This window comes from Phocoena phocoena, chromosome 6 (assembly GCF_963924675.1).
Source record: "Phocoena phocoena chromosome 6, mPhoPho1.1, whole genome shotgun sequence".
Taxonomy (NCBI): Eukaryota; Metazoa; Chordata; class Mammalia; order Artiodactyla; family Phocoenidae; genus Phocoena; species Phocoena phocoena.
In genome coordinates, this window is record NC_089224.1 from 60650252 (window position 1) to 60664034 (window position 13783).

The 13783-nt window shown below is 41.6% G+C and overlaps 1 pseudogene; it reads right to left on the bottom strand.

The window, feature by feature from the left end:
* Positions 1-2197: 2197 nt before the first annotated feature.
* Positions 2198-9633, bottom strand: LOC136125050 (elongation factor 2-like; annotated as a pseudogene).
* Positions 9634-13783: the final 4150 nt, after the last annotated feature.

Consider the following 13783-nt stretch of genomic DNA (forward strand, 5'->3'; position numbering starts at 1 on the left):
GAAAAAGCTGCAACTGTGTCCCCTGTTAGAATCTAATAATAATAAGGTTCAGGGCTGCACTGAGAGGTAATTGGCTTCAATCCCCTTTCCCAAGAGGAACCACAAACCCCAGCTAAGCCAGGCGGAGGCAGGTTCTACCTAGAGATCCTAAGGCAATGCACCTTTTGTAAGAATAATGATAGCCTCCAGGTATTGCATGTGTGTTTCCTGGTGCTAAGTGCTTTACTGAATCTCTTTTGACAATGCAGGCCTCTTTCTGGTTTTTCTGTCCTCAATGGAGATGGAGAAATGTGATTATTTTTCAAATTCTAAATAAACATTTGCATATCAGCTGGAAAAAAAGTGAACACCCCATCCTACCCTACTCAACAAACACACACACACACCCCTCCTAGACTTTTATCAGTAAGAAACCTGACGATGAGGAAGGAGCTATTTGCGTACAGTTCCATTGTCTCAGGTGACCCAAGTAGAGTGATTTTTCAGTTAATGTAGACAGCCTTAATGAAAACCAGGCCTGAAGAGAGGTCTAGTGTTACTAATTCAAAAGGAGCAGGGTTAAAGCTATAATAACAAGAGAACATGCTCCCTATATAGACTAGACAAGGTAATCTTTGGAAGTAACTACTTCTTTCACAGACAAAGTTTGTTTGTCTTTAAGGAATGTCAGAAGGCAATCTGGAGGCAGGCCCTTTGGAGGTGAAGCACCCTCAGCGTAAGTCCTTTCACAGGAGAATGTACCCTATAGAACAATTTTACAGAAGGGGGATCAGAGAAAGCCTCCACTGGCATCCAGCTGAAACCAGAGCTTGCAGAATATTCCAGACTCAACAACTGGCAGGCACCAGGACTCTACATCCTGGCAGGAATCACAGGGAGTGACAGAAAGGGTAGGGGAGATAGGGAAGAGTGGGGTCCAAATAGAAGAGGGGAAGACTCAAAGATAAGCAAACAGAGGAAGGTTAGGAAGGTAAGACACCTTCGTGGAGATTCTTTCTAGAAGCCCACAAACATGGATGACTTATTCCCCTTCTGGGAAATAAATAGAATGTTAGCTTTTTTTTTTTTTTTTTTTTTTTAAAGCTACAATTTCTGTTTCTGCCCTTAACCCTCTGCTTCTTTGGGTCATACATGACTCTTTCAGGAAAAAAAGTGATTTAAATCTTCTCCCAGTGGAATCTAGGGAAGGTGAGAAAGTATCAGGAGAGGTAGGCATGCTACATCTGATGACACCTGTTCTGTCCCATGAGGGACTGCTGGGTGGGGAAGAACCACAACCAGCTGAGGGTTCTACAGCCTGAGGGAGAGTAAGGTGATTCCCTGTGTCCTCTGGCTGCCGCCCCACCTTCTCAAGAGGGTCACAGGCTACTAGCAGTTTCAGACTTTACCTAATATACACAAACACTGTCTGGGGTTTGTACCTCCACAAAATTTACTTATGCTGTTTACTTACGCATATTATGAAGTGTTGCACTCAATGCATAGTATGAGTTATTGCACACTTCATCCTCATCTGCTGCTTTTTTCCTGCAAATTTTATTCTCCCCAGTTTGGAATGCCACACAGTTCTTCAAACCCACCATGATCTCTTAGGCATCTATACATGCATATGATCTCCTCTTCCTGAAATGTCTCTTTTTCTATTTGCTGGAAAATGTACTTATCCAGGTTTTTGCTCAATGAAGCACACAGTATGTATTCAAGAAATGTTTATGGAATGAAGGAATGAATGACTCCTTTATCCCCAAAGAGTTAATCACTCCCTTCTCTGTGCTGTCTTAGAACCTTCTGTACATGTTAGTAGTTTCACTTATCGTGCCATGTTGCCTATTTACTTATTTCTCAACCATAGACAGATTTTTTTTTGGCACCACCATATCGAATTTTATTACAACGACACTAATACAGCTGAAGATGCTCATGGTGACATGGCATAAGATTTCCTGCCTTCTAGTTTCTGTCCAAAGAGAATGTCTACCCACTTGTTCCTTCCCCCCTTTCTGGGAGAAAATCCACAATAGGCCACTTACCCAAATAAACCTCTTCATGTGTCTATTTTAAATTTTGGGGGGGGGACATTTGAGTTCCCCTCCGAAGAAATGAACAAAAAATAAGTGTTGGGCGTCCCCTCCCCTCCCCCCCCTCCACCGGCCAAACAAGTACCTGCTGCGAAGGCATTCCTGTTGCTCCGAAACCTTTAAATAGATATGAAAAGAAACGTCATCAAACGTCCATGATGAGCAATGGCACCAAGTGGGCCCCGGAAGGCTGGCAGGCGGAGCATCTCGGGTCTGGACAGTCTCGCGAGGCGTCGTGAGGAGAACGAGAGGCTAGAGGTTGTGTGGGTCGCCGGCTGGACGCAGGCGCTGCGCAAGGAGGCGTTCCCCGGCAGAGGCGCAGTGCAATATGCCGCTTCCAATCTGTCATGGAAGTTGTCTGGGGCTGGGATGCCTTCCTTCAGGCCTGTGTGCTTCCACGTGTCCCCCACAGCCTGGCTGGGGCGGCTGGTGTGGTCGAAGGGGTCTGCGAGCAGGGTCTGGAGGTGCCAGGAACGGGAAGGCCTGGCCGCTCGTGTGAGCCCTCAAGTCGGCCATGAAGCCAAAGGGCCTTCACGACAAGCATGGGGGTGCCAGCCACCTGGGACTCTTCTAAGTCGTGGCCCCGCTTCCTGTTCAGGACCCCCTGGATGCCACCAAGCCCTGTTGCGGACATCGGATCTCCACAGGTGGAGGGGCCCCACGGGCCGGGGCAGGAGGTCAGCACGGCATAGAGGCAGCGCCGGGCGTGGGGAAGCTCTGAATGGATCCACGTGCAGCGTCAAGTAGCGAATGTCGAAGCGCCCCCTGTAGGCCAGCCGCCACGCTGTCCCCATCTCGTTGAGGTACTGCGCGCCCTTGGTGATGTTGGGGAGGTGATGGGGCGGGTGTTTGAGGGCCCACAGTACCGCAGGCTTCGGGCCTCGGCCACGTCTCACTCATACTTCTTGGCCAGTTTGAGGCCTGTTACTTGAGCTCCTGGCGGGCAGACACCTCTGGTCGGTGTCCTTGGCCAAGGAGTCTAGGAAGGGCCGTGATTTCGTGTACAGCCGATTGTGCTCATTGGGGGCCTCGGACAGGCACCACAAGTTAGAGTCCTCGCTGACGGTCTCGCTATACTGCACGACCGGCTAGGATTTCTTGGTGGGAATGCAGGTGTGGTTCTTCTCCCGGTCCTTCAGGCAGACCCACAGGTGCCGCTCACCACCCTGCTGATAATGTGCTCCCCCTATTCCTCAGTGGTGCGTTGTACCACGCGGACCGACTTGGCCGGCCTCTTCAGCCCCTCCACCGGCTTGGGCAGGTCAGCCAGTTGTTGGCCTCCGTGGTGACCCAAACAGGCTCATGCTGAACGTCATCACCCGCATGTTGTGAGCATGCTCAAAGATGGTGATGGTGCCTGTCTTCACCAGGAACTGGCCCATGCCCAACAGGCCAGCGGTGTTCCCCCAAGGCACGTCCTCGATGGACTTTACATAATGCTAGACAGATTCTTGGTGGCCGACACTTGATGGCACTTCTGGCGTCTCAGCTGGTACCCAGCCTTGTTCAAAAAATACACAGCCTGGATCATAGTCAGCAGAAGTTTTCCCAGTGGTGAGGACACGCTCAATGGTCTAAGGAAGAAAAGTTCAAGAAATCCTGGGCTTGAAAAAGACCTGAGTAGGACATGGGGATTGAATGACACTTGCAAAGGGCTGTCACATCACAGGGAGGAGGGATAATGTCTTTGTGGCCTTGTAGTCTAGACCTAGACTGGTGGTTGGTGGCTAAAAGGAAATAATTTTCAGTTCAGAATAAAAATGAATTTTCTAATTGTTAGAGTAGTCCAAAGGTGAAATATTTAGAAAGAGAGTTTACTGTCTTTAAATGTAAATAAAGTGATCCTTGTAGACAGTGTTGAGGGGGTGACTCACATATCAGATGAGGATTGAATTTAAGGACTTTCTGGCTTTTCCCAATATGGCATCCTTTGGTTCACTGAACTTGAGTTGTTTTAGTAAAAACACTAGTCATTTACTCATTGTAGCACAGCAAGGGAATCCTCCTTTATTTTGTGTAATGGAAAGAGCATGGTTTGTAGAAATAGACCTGGGTTTGAATCCCTCATCTGTCATTTTTCTGGTACACCTTTTGAGAGAACTCAGGTAAGTTTCCAAGCCTCAATTTCATCGTTTTAAAAGTGAGGGTGAAAAAAAAAATTAATTAAATAAAATAAAAGTGAGGGTGCTACAATATTTACCGTCTAAGATTGCTGTGAATGTGAAGCACGTGACAGAGTGCCTGGCAGACAGTATGCTCTAGGAATATTTGTCATGAATATTAATGGTATTGTTGTGATTGCTCTTATTAGACATCCTGAAATTTTGATTGATTAATTCTATTTCTAAGACTATCTCAAAAAATATTCATGGCCACCCACAAAGATTTAGTCAGAAAAATGTTATTACAGCCCAATAATACGTATTTATATAAGTAATTTATTATTATAATGGAATAGCACTCTAATACTGTTTGGTCACCAAATTTTTTTCTGAGTGTGGTGATTATGGGGAGAGTTTATTTTTAGTATCTCTCTCTTTTTTCCCCCCTTAATTTTCTACTGTGTATATATGTTTTTATAATAAAGAGATTAATCATAATAAAGCATTTCAATTCCTCATGCCTAGGGGTCATTGGTGCCTGAGTGGGGAACCAGGAAAGATAGCAGCATCAGATGGGAATAGAGGTGGATAATCTTAAGGTTTCTTTGTATCCTGAAGTATTGTATGCAGTCAATGAGTGGTACAGATGCTAAGTGCTATAGGAGATTAAAAGCTTGTGGGGCTCTCTGGACAGGCTTGGACTTTTGGAAATCCCTGAAATTTGTATTTGCAGAGGGGAGCTGAGGAGAAACAGTGTGGGAAATGCAAGAGGTTGCAGAAACAGTCCTGCTATCAAACTGCAACAGATGGTACTCTAGCTGCTATTAGTTCACCAGGACAATAAACTGTCCCTGATGTGTGTCAGGAGATTTTCCTTTATTTAGAAATTTGAAGCACACTTTAAAATCTCTCATTCTCTGGTCATTTTACAAGCATTTTCTAAGAGGCTGAGCCATTTGCCCTTGGTTACTGGCCCTCTGCAGGGCAACATCATGAAATTGGAGCAGCTGAATTTTGACAGGTGACTTGAAATTGTGACAGTGACGGTTATAACCCAGCACTGTGCAACAACATCTCAACTGAGGCTCATGTTCCCAATTTGGATATCAAGGAATAGAAAGTCTTTTATCTGATATGCTTTAGATACCAAGGTTGTGTCAGGGGGTGGGGGCAGGACACAGAAGTCTGTAGATATTAACCAGCTGATGTTAGAAATTTCTCAAAAAGAAAGGCAGTTCATTACCTAGCTTTTGTACATACAAAAGGAAGCTGGTAGATGGAGAGTTAGGTCCTGAAGTAAAGCAGTGAGTGGCATCTTGCTGTCCGGGGAAGAAAGAAGAGAGTGGCTGTTTTTTTGTTTTGTTTTGTGTGTTTTTTTTTAAGACCAGGAAAACAAGAAAGAACAAAAGAGAGAGAAAGAGGGGAATGAATTTCAGTGCCATTGGCCATGGGTAATAGTCCTTATTAAAGAACAAAAAGCTTAGATTGACAACTTAGAAAATTAACTTTTACCTTCATGTGGAGTCTCTAGAAAGTTCCTTTCCAGTGAGGGTGAGTCCTGACTAAATGAAGAGTATTGCCTAAAAAGCTGCTCCTGTCTTTTGTTTTTGGCAGGGTTGCTGTTATTTCAAAAGAGGCCCCCATAAGTGAAACCCAAAGGTCATCTAGGTCCAGCAACCTGAGTTCATTGCAAGTGTGGGTCCCACAAAGTACATGGGGGGAAAACTTGTAAACACCATTGACACAGTCTCTGAACAGAGTGCTGGGAAGTTAACCCCCAAAGGCCACAGCTTCTTCAGTACTAAGTGGGGAACAGATGGGACTAGCTTGATGCCCTATAAGTGAAATGACTGATGGGCAGCCAAGGATGCTGAAATTCCTCCAGAAGATCATTGTAAAATGTAAGTAGAGTCTGGCTGTTCACTGGGAAAATGGGGGTAGTTCAGTGGGTATTTAGGGGAGTAAGTCTTGAAAGAAAGGAATCTAGGGGTATTTAGGGATTCAGGGTCTCTCTAGGACCACCCAGCTAACACAGGATAAGGCGGGGGCCCGTTTCTACAACTGGAGAGCCATTTACCATTCAGTACTTCCCTCTTCATTGAAATTTAAGCCTCTGAATACAACAATTTTGTGGTCAGTCAGTATGAAGAAAGGACAGCTTATCCAGGATATTTACTTTTGGAGAGGTAGATGCTCAAATGGAGAAGATCAAGGCATGATGTTACCTAAGAAGGGTTATAAGGGACCTTTGAAGGCCCCTTTTGGATCCATAAATCTAGAATTCAGTTCCTTTCAACCATCTTAATGGATTTTTAATGCAGTCGGAGAGCTGGAATTCAGAAATGTTAAAATATAGCCAGGTCTCAGCTTGTGTGGAAGCTGCTTTTGGAAAACATGCAGTACTCAACCTGTTAGTAATTAAAATTAATTACTGAATAGATTCTATCATAGGTGAGGGTTCTATATCACCTTAAAAATAACATAATAAATAGCTCATGGTAAACCTAGATTGGTTTGCTTATCCGGGAGTCAGGAATAATTTAAGTCAATAATGTGGGAATAGTAGACCTAAAAGGAAAATTAAATTGTCAAATAACAGCTCCAAATGTTATTAAACAAAAGGTGAATAATAATGCAGTCTGGGGCTTCCCTGGTGGCGCAGTGGTTGAGAGTCCGCCTGCCGATGCAGGGGACACAGGTTCGTGCCCCGGTCCAGGAAGATCCCACATGCCACAGAGCGGCTGGGCCCGTGAGCCATGGCTGCTGAGCCTGCGCGTCTGGAGCCTGTGCTCTGCAACAGCAGTGAGAGGCCCGTGTACCACAAAAAAAAAAAAAAAAAGCAGTTTGTTTGGAGTTTAGTTTTTCTTGCAAGCTCATTAAGCTTATTTCTTAAGCTTGTTCTTCAGAATGCTAATGCCAAGAACCTAATGCAATGAAATCTCAGGCCTCAGTCCAAGGAGAGGCTTACTTCCACTCTTTTTAGTTCTTGCTTCCTCACTTGAAGCCTGGCAGCCTCAGGACATGCCATCATTTACTTTCAGAGAACTCAGGTTATTTGCACTGTTTAGGTTTTGCTGTCTATTTTCTTGGCTAGGTTTCTGCATTTCTCTCTTAGGAAAAAAAACTGATAGAAAGATGGATGAAAAGTATGGAATCAGTGAGTCCAGGGAAGGTCAAAGTTTACTACTTGAGATGCTTTTCATTGGGCCAGAAATATTAATTGGGCAGTTAGTGACACCACCTGGTCTCCTTGGGAATCTTCACTTAGTCAGTTCATTGAAAAATGGACAAATTTTATTGCCTCTGCGTAAACTGTGTTAGGCACAGTAAAAGCTACATAAGAAATGGGAGGGCCCTGACCTTGAGGGCTTTATTATCTGAGGAATATTTTATATGCCTTTTCTACCCCATCTCTCCCACCCCTTACTCCAGAAATTCTGATTCAGGAGGTTAGGAGTGGGAGTGGGGTCCTGGCATCTGGATATGTTTTTCTGAGGATTCTGATGATCACTCTGGCTTAGGAAATGATTCAGGGGAAGACTCTGACTGATTATTTACCTGGAGAAATACTCTAGAAATGAGAGAACCGAAGAACCAAAAGAATTCAGAGTAAGTAGATCAAGGCGAGCTGGGGTAATCAGAGAGGCTTCAATGAAGAGGAAATTCTTGTAGATCTGTGTGAAAAAGCAGAACGGATAAAAAAACCCAAAACAATATAATAAGGTAGTATGTGCTAGGAGATATTCTGGGATGAGAGGAAGGTATTTTATCCCCTACATATGCTATTAAATAATAACCTAATTCTCCAATTTAATTTCAGTTTCTATTCTGGATTCTTATGGAACACATGAAATTTTCTCTAATCTCTGCTTTTAATATCTAATGTAATCACGTTTCCCCTGATTTTACCAAGTGTGTCAGTCAGAGTATTGTCAAAAAAACAGAAACCATTTCTGTTTCAAATAGAAGTTTCAGAGGGAATTTAATACAAATCTTGGTCTTATGGGTGTTGGAAGGGATTTAAGAAAAAAAGAAAAAGCAAGGGAGCTTGAGAAGCAAAAAAGATAAAGAGTGATACCCAGAGATTAGTATTTGTAGGAAGCAGCTATAAACTCTAGGACTGGATCCCAAGATCAGGCTTCTAGGGGTTCCACCTAGCCAATGCTAGGGCTGTGGAGGATGGTCTCCCTGGCCACAGCTGGGACCACCAAAGAATAGCAGTTACAGCAGAAGCTTGGATCACTGACGGGACACAACTACTTCCAGAAACACCAGCAGAAGCAAAAGAATATGAGAAAGAAATAATGGTTCTTTCTTTTGCCAGCTAATGAATGAGTCTGGGAAATGTAGTTTGTAGATACCAAACCCCAGCAATACAGAATAGTTGGAAAAAGGTGGATGTGGAGCTGAGGGGAAACAGGTACATCAGGTAAAATGAATCAAGATGTACTTCCTTCAGGAAGACAAATAAACATGTCCCAGTCAGAGGTTCATGCATGACTGCCAGCAGGTATTAGTACTAAAATATGCCAAATCTCGTAACAACCACTTAGCAGCTCAGTCCAAGAAAAGTAGAAAATGAAGCTTATGAAGTTTGGTGAATACTATGTGAATGTGCAACTCTTCCCTTGGCTTTTCTCATTTTAACCTGATTCACCGACCTATCCATCTACCTACCCGTTCATCCATCCAGTTAGTGCCTACCATATGCCAGACATTGTGGAGCACACTGGGAATACAAAGATAATGTCATACAGGCTTCCTTAGCTAGCTTCCAAGCCAGGCAGGCAGTGGACAGATTTGATAGTCACAGAAAATGCTTCAAGAAATAACCATATTATTTACTCCTTATGCTTTTCAAAGTAGTTTCTCATCTCCTATTCTAAAATTTTTGTAGGATATTTTTTTTTTTTTTTTTTTTTTTTTTTTTTGCGTTACGTGGGCCTCTCACTGTTGTGGCCTCTCCCGTTGCGGAGCACAGGCTCCGGACGCGCAGGCTCAGCGGCCATGGCTCACGGGCCCAGCTGCTCCGCCGCATGTGGGATCTTCCCGGACCGGGGCACGAACCTGTGTCCCCTGCATCGGCAGGCGGACTCTCAACCACTGCGCCACCAGGGAAGCCCGTAGGATATTTTTAAAAGATAATTTCACATTGAACATATTTTATTTCTTGCCAAAAACTTTCCATGAACATTGTATATCATTTTCTTATAAGGACACTCACATTTTTACTATTTTTCACTCACCTGCCTCTTACTCTCCTTTTTGATGAATAGGCTTTTTCCTCTGACCCGTGACCTTCCTGAATCTCTTCCTTCTTTGTAGGCCTGAACAGTGGTACCATGCAAAAGATTGCCACTGTTTATCCTGTGGCCATTTCTGTCCCTCTTCCCATGTTTTTCTTCCAATTTTATATGGCCTCTTAGACTCTTGGATTTGGTCTTTTCCTCCATTATCTTCGCCAGCTGGCTCTTGTAGATCAACTTTAAAGACTTTTTGAGAGATCAGACATTGCTATGAATCCTTCTCTCCTTGCCCTGCTCTCAGGAGGGTCTTGTCTCTCCTGTCCCAGAATTTATATTGAAACAAGCATACTTTCTGCTTTCTACCATTTTCTTTTTAACTCATTGCCTTTAAAAATCTTAACTATATATTTGTAGTGACCAATGTTTTCCAAAGTGTTCAAAATGGACCACCTGCCTCTGAGTCACCCAGGGAGCTTATTAAATATCCAAGTTCCCTGGCCAACTCCAGTCCTACTGACTTATAATCAGTGGTGTGTGGTCCAGAAATTTACATATTTAACAAGTTCCCCAGATGATTCTAATCACATGAAAGTGTGAGATGCACTGATAGAGATCTTTGTCTTCAAGCTCTGAAATTCTCCTTTGGTGCTTTTGAAAACACTGGTGTCTTTAACCGAATACTTTCTTATCATCAGACTTCCCCGATGGGCAATAATGATTTGAAGTTGGCCCCCTTATTTCTGAAATCATTTCACTTTGAATCAGTTATAATTTCTTCTCATAGTATCATACAGCCAAGATGCCTTCTGGGTTTGAAACCTTGTACCAAAATACTTCTGTGGAGTAGAGCAATATTGATGTCAGACTACAGTTGGTGAATATGAGGCTCAGAAGGAGTACGGGGCTAGTGGAAGGTCACATAGCCAGATCATTGCAGAGCTGAGATTGAAGCCTAGGCTGCCTGGGACACTTTCCCTGTCTTACCCAGTTAAGACCTCCTCTTTTTGGATTGGTATCTGTATTAAAAGATAAAACCCACACACACACAGACACACATTTCCATCCTTTGCAACGTACCATGAAATGTATTGAATACTGGCATTTTTTGGTACCTACCTTTCACAAAAGTAAAGTGGCATCTTTTCCCCAACAGCAAAAAGATGCTTGAAAATGCCTTTGTCATCACTAGTGTCACTGTGAATTAACACAGTGATGTTGATTGTAAACGGGGAGGGATGGTGCACACTGAAGTGAAGCAAACAGTTGTGATCATTTCAAGCTCCACCGAAATAGCAGAAGACAAGTCAGCTGCCACTATCCAATGGAGATGAAGGAGCTCGAGGTTTAGCTCCCAGGTCTTGACATCTCATCAGCTCAAAACAACTTATAAGCATTTACATGTATTTACATGTTTACTCTCCCATCTCTAGATAATTTGCACTAAAAGAAGGGACTGATATTGTCAGTCTTCCAAAATGGCTGATAATTCCAAAGTCATTTAGATTTGACTTTGCAACTTTTTTTAATGTTTAGTATTTGAATTTGGGCTTAATGTATTCTGAAAAATTATAACATTTTAAATAACAATAACACAGTAGTGAGAACCAGGTAGTAATATCTGCCTTTCTTATTCTGCCTCTTGATTTAACACTTCTCCTCTTTATGGTCCATAGTAGGAATGCTGGTGATCTCATACTGCACCAACCAAAACTGAATCTCTGTTTCCGACTCTCTCTGTCTCTGCCTCTGTTTTTTTTCTCTCTGTCTCTCTCTTTCTCACATATATAATTATTATATTTATTTCAAAGGACTGATTTAGGGTTTCTAGATGAAATACAAGGTGCCAAGTTAAATTTTAATTTCAGGTAAACAACATAAATTTTTCGTATAAGTACATTCCAATATCTCAGATAAACAATGAATAATTTTTAGTATGAGTATGTGCAAATATTTCAGATAAGCAATGGAATAATTGCATTTTGGACATACTAAAAATTGTTTATCTGAAATTAAAATTTAACTGGCATTGTGTATTTTTTATTTCCTAAACTTTGCAGCTTGAAGTGAAAATTAGATGAGATAATGTGTGTACGGTATCTGGCTCATAGTAAATGTTCATTAAAATTATTTTCATAATTGATCTCCTGTAGACCCTAACAAATAATAATAATTAGCATTTGTATATTACTTTACTATTTACAAAGCCACCTAATATTCATGATTCTTCTGATCCTCTTAGTGACTGTGGTATCCCCATCTACCTCATGAAGAAATTAAGCCTCATAAACATGTTTTACTGACTGTACAGCAATCCACAGTATGCTGTACAATCTTTTATTTCATAGACATGTATTTTTGAATATTGGCCTCATTTCTAATCATTGCTACTATAAATATTATTGAAATGAACATCTAAGAGCATAATTTTTTTATAAGTACTTTATGAGCTCCTTAGGTCAGAGACCATGACTATTTTGTTTTCCATTGCCCAACCAAAGATACTGCTCAATACATATTTCCTAAATGAATGCAATTTCCAGATTTACTGCTAGACTCTTCTAATGAAAATAACAACAATAATATTAATACTATTTTATGATGTACCAGGCATTTTCTAGATTGCTTTCATTTACTGATAATAATCTTCACAGTACTTTGCGAAATAGGTAGCATTATTACCAGACTTTATGGATGTGGAATCTGAGGCACGAAGAGATTAGGCGATTTCCTGCCCAATTCTTTGGCTAGTAAGCAGTGGAGCTGGGAGACAATTTCAGGTGACCTGGCTCAGAGCCTGCATTCTTATCCATTTCACTCTTCAGCCTCCAGCAATGGAATTAATGGCTCAAAGAACATGCATTATTTGTAAGCATCTTAATGCACGTTGCCAAATTGCTTTTCAGAAACATTGCACCTATATATTCTTCTACCAGGAATTCATGAGTGTCTCAACACAGCTTTTCTAGCATTGAGTATTCTCATGAAAACTTCTTTTCACATCAGTTAGGTGAAAAATAGTATCTAATAGTTACTACATTGTATTTATTTGATTACAAACGGTTGAACTCTCTTTTTCATATAGTTAAAAAATATATTTCTTCTCTTATAAGGTGTATATTTATATCCATACCTTTTGGCATATTAGGACTAAGCAAGCCAATCACATGAGTCTTATTGCCATATGTTGCAAAGGACTTATGAAAATCAAGTTTGCTTGTCTTTCAGTTTTGCCTTTGGACCTTTGGCTTATGAAGTTTAATTATAAAGAGAGAGAAATATGTCAGTCTTTTGTGATTTCTTCTGTTGCTCTTGTGCTTTGAGAGCATATAGGTCCAACATTTTAAACTTGACATTGTAATCCATTGCTTTTTCAAAGTCTTTACCTAGAAAAACTTCAGCCTTTGAAAGCTCTCCTTGTTATCCTCCTAATTTTTTAGATACTCGATACCTAAAAAGGTGGATTAATTTGTCTTTCTTAACCTTTCCCTACTCACCCCTTTTCCTCCTAACAACTTCTTCTGAGAGAAAAGCTTTGCCTCTCCTTCAGGGAATTCTTTCCTCCACTAGGATCATGTCTGAAAATATTTAAGGAGCAAGGCTAAACTATTTTTTTTAAAAAAATCCACATTGCTAATCCAGCTGTTTTGAATAATAATAAGGCTTTATATTCTGTCTGGTGTTTTAGCATATTTCAGCACCCTTTCTATATGTTAGGTGACCTCAGCATCCCTGTGAAGCCCATAGCACGGGTACTTTTTCCCTTTTACAGGTGAAGAATCAGAGACAGAAGTTAAGTGACCCAAGGTCACTGAAACTCATGTAGCTAGGACTGGAGTCTGGTTATTTTAACTCCTGCTCTTGTGATCTTTTCACTACTCCAAATTTTCTTATAAATGACTTACTGTCACAACAAGAAACCTAAATACTCATATAGTCATTTTTCCTCTCTCAAGTGTTTTAAGGTTCTGATACTTTCCCACTCATGCCAGAATGTTATCAGTTGGGGACAGTGAATTCTCTGAGCATTTGCTTTATGTGCACACATTTTTAAAAAGTCAACAAACACTGATGTGTATATTCTATTACTGTAGAAGCAAATATTCCCTTAAAGAGGAGCTTGCAGTCATACTCAGCTGGTATTTCTCATAACTTCACACACTAGAAAGCCATGTGTCTTCTGATTATCTTCTGTGTCAGCCACAAGATGGTACCCTTGCACATGGGAAAATGTTCAAGATGTATTATAAAGTGAAAAAAATGGATTTCAAAACAGTATATTCAATTGTGTGCACATGTGTGCATGTGTGTATGTGTGTGTGGAATTGGATGCACAATAAATGGCTAACAGTGGTTCTCT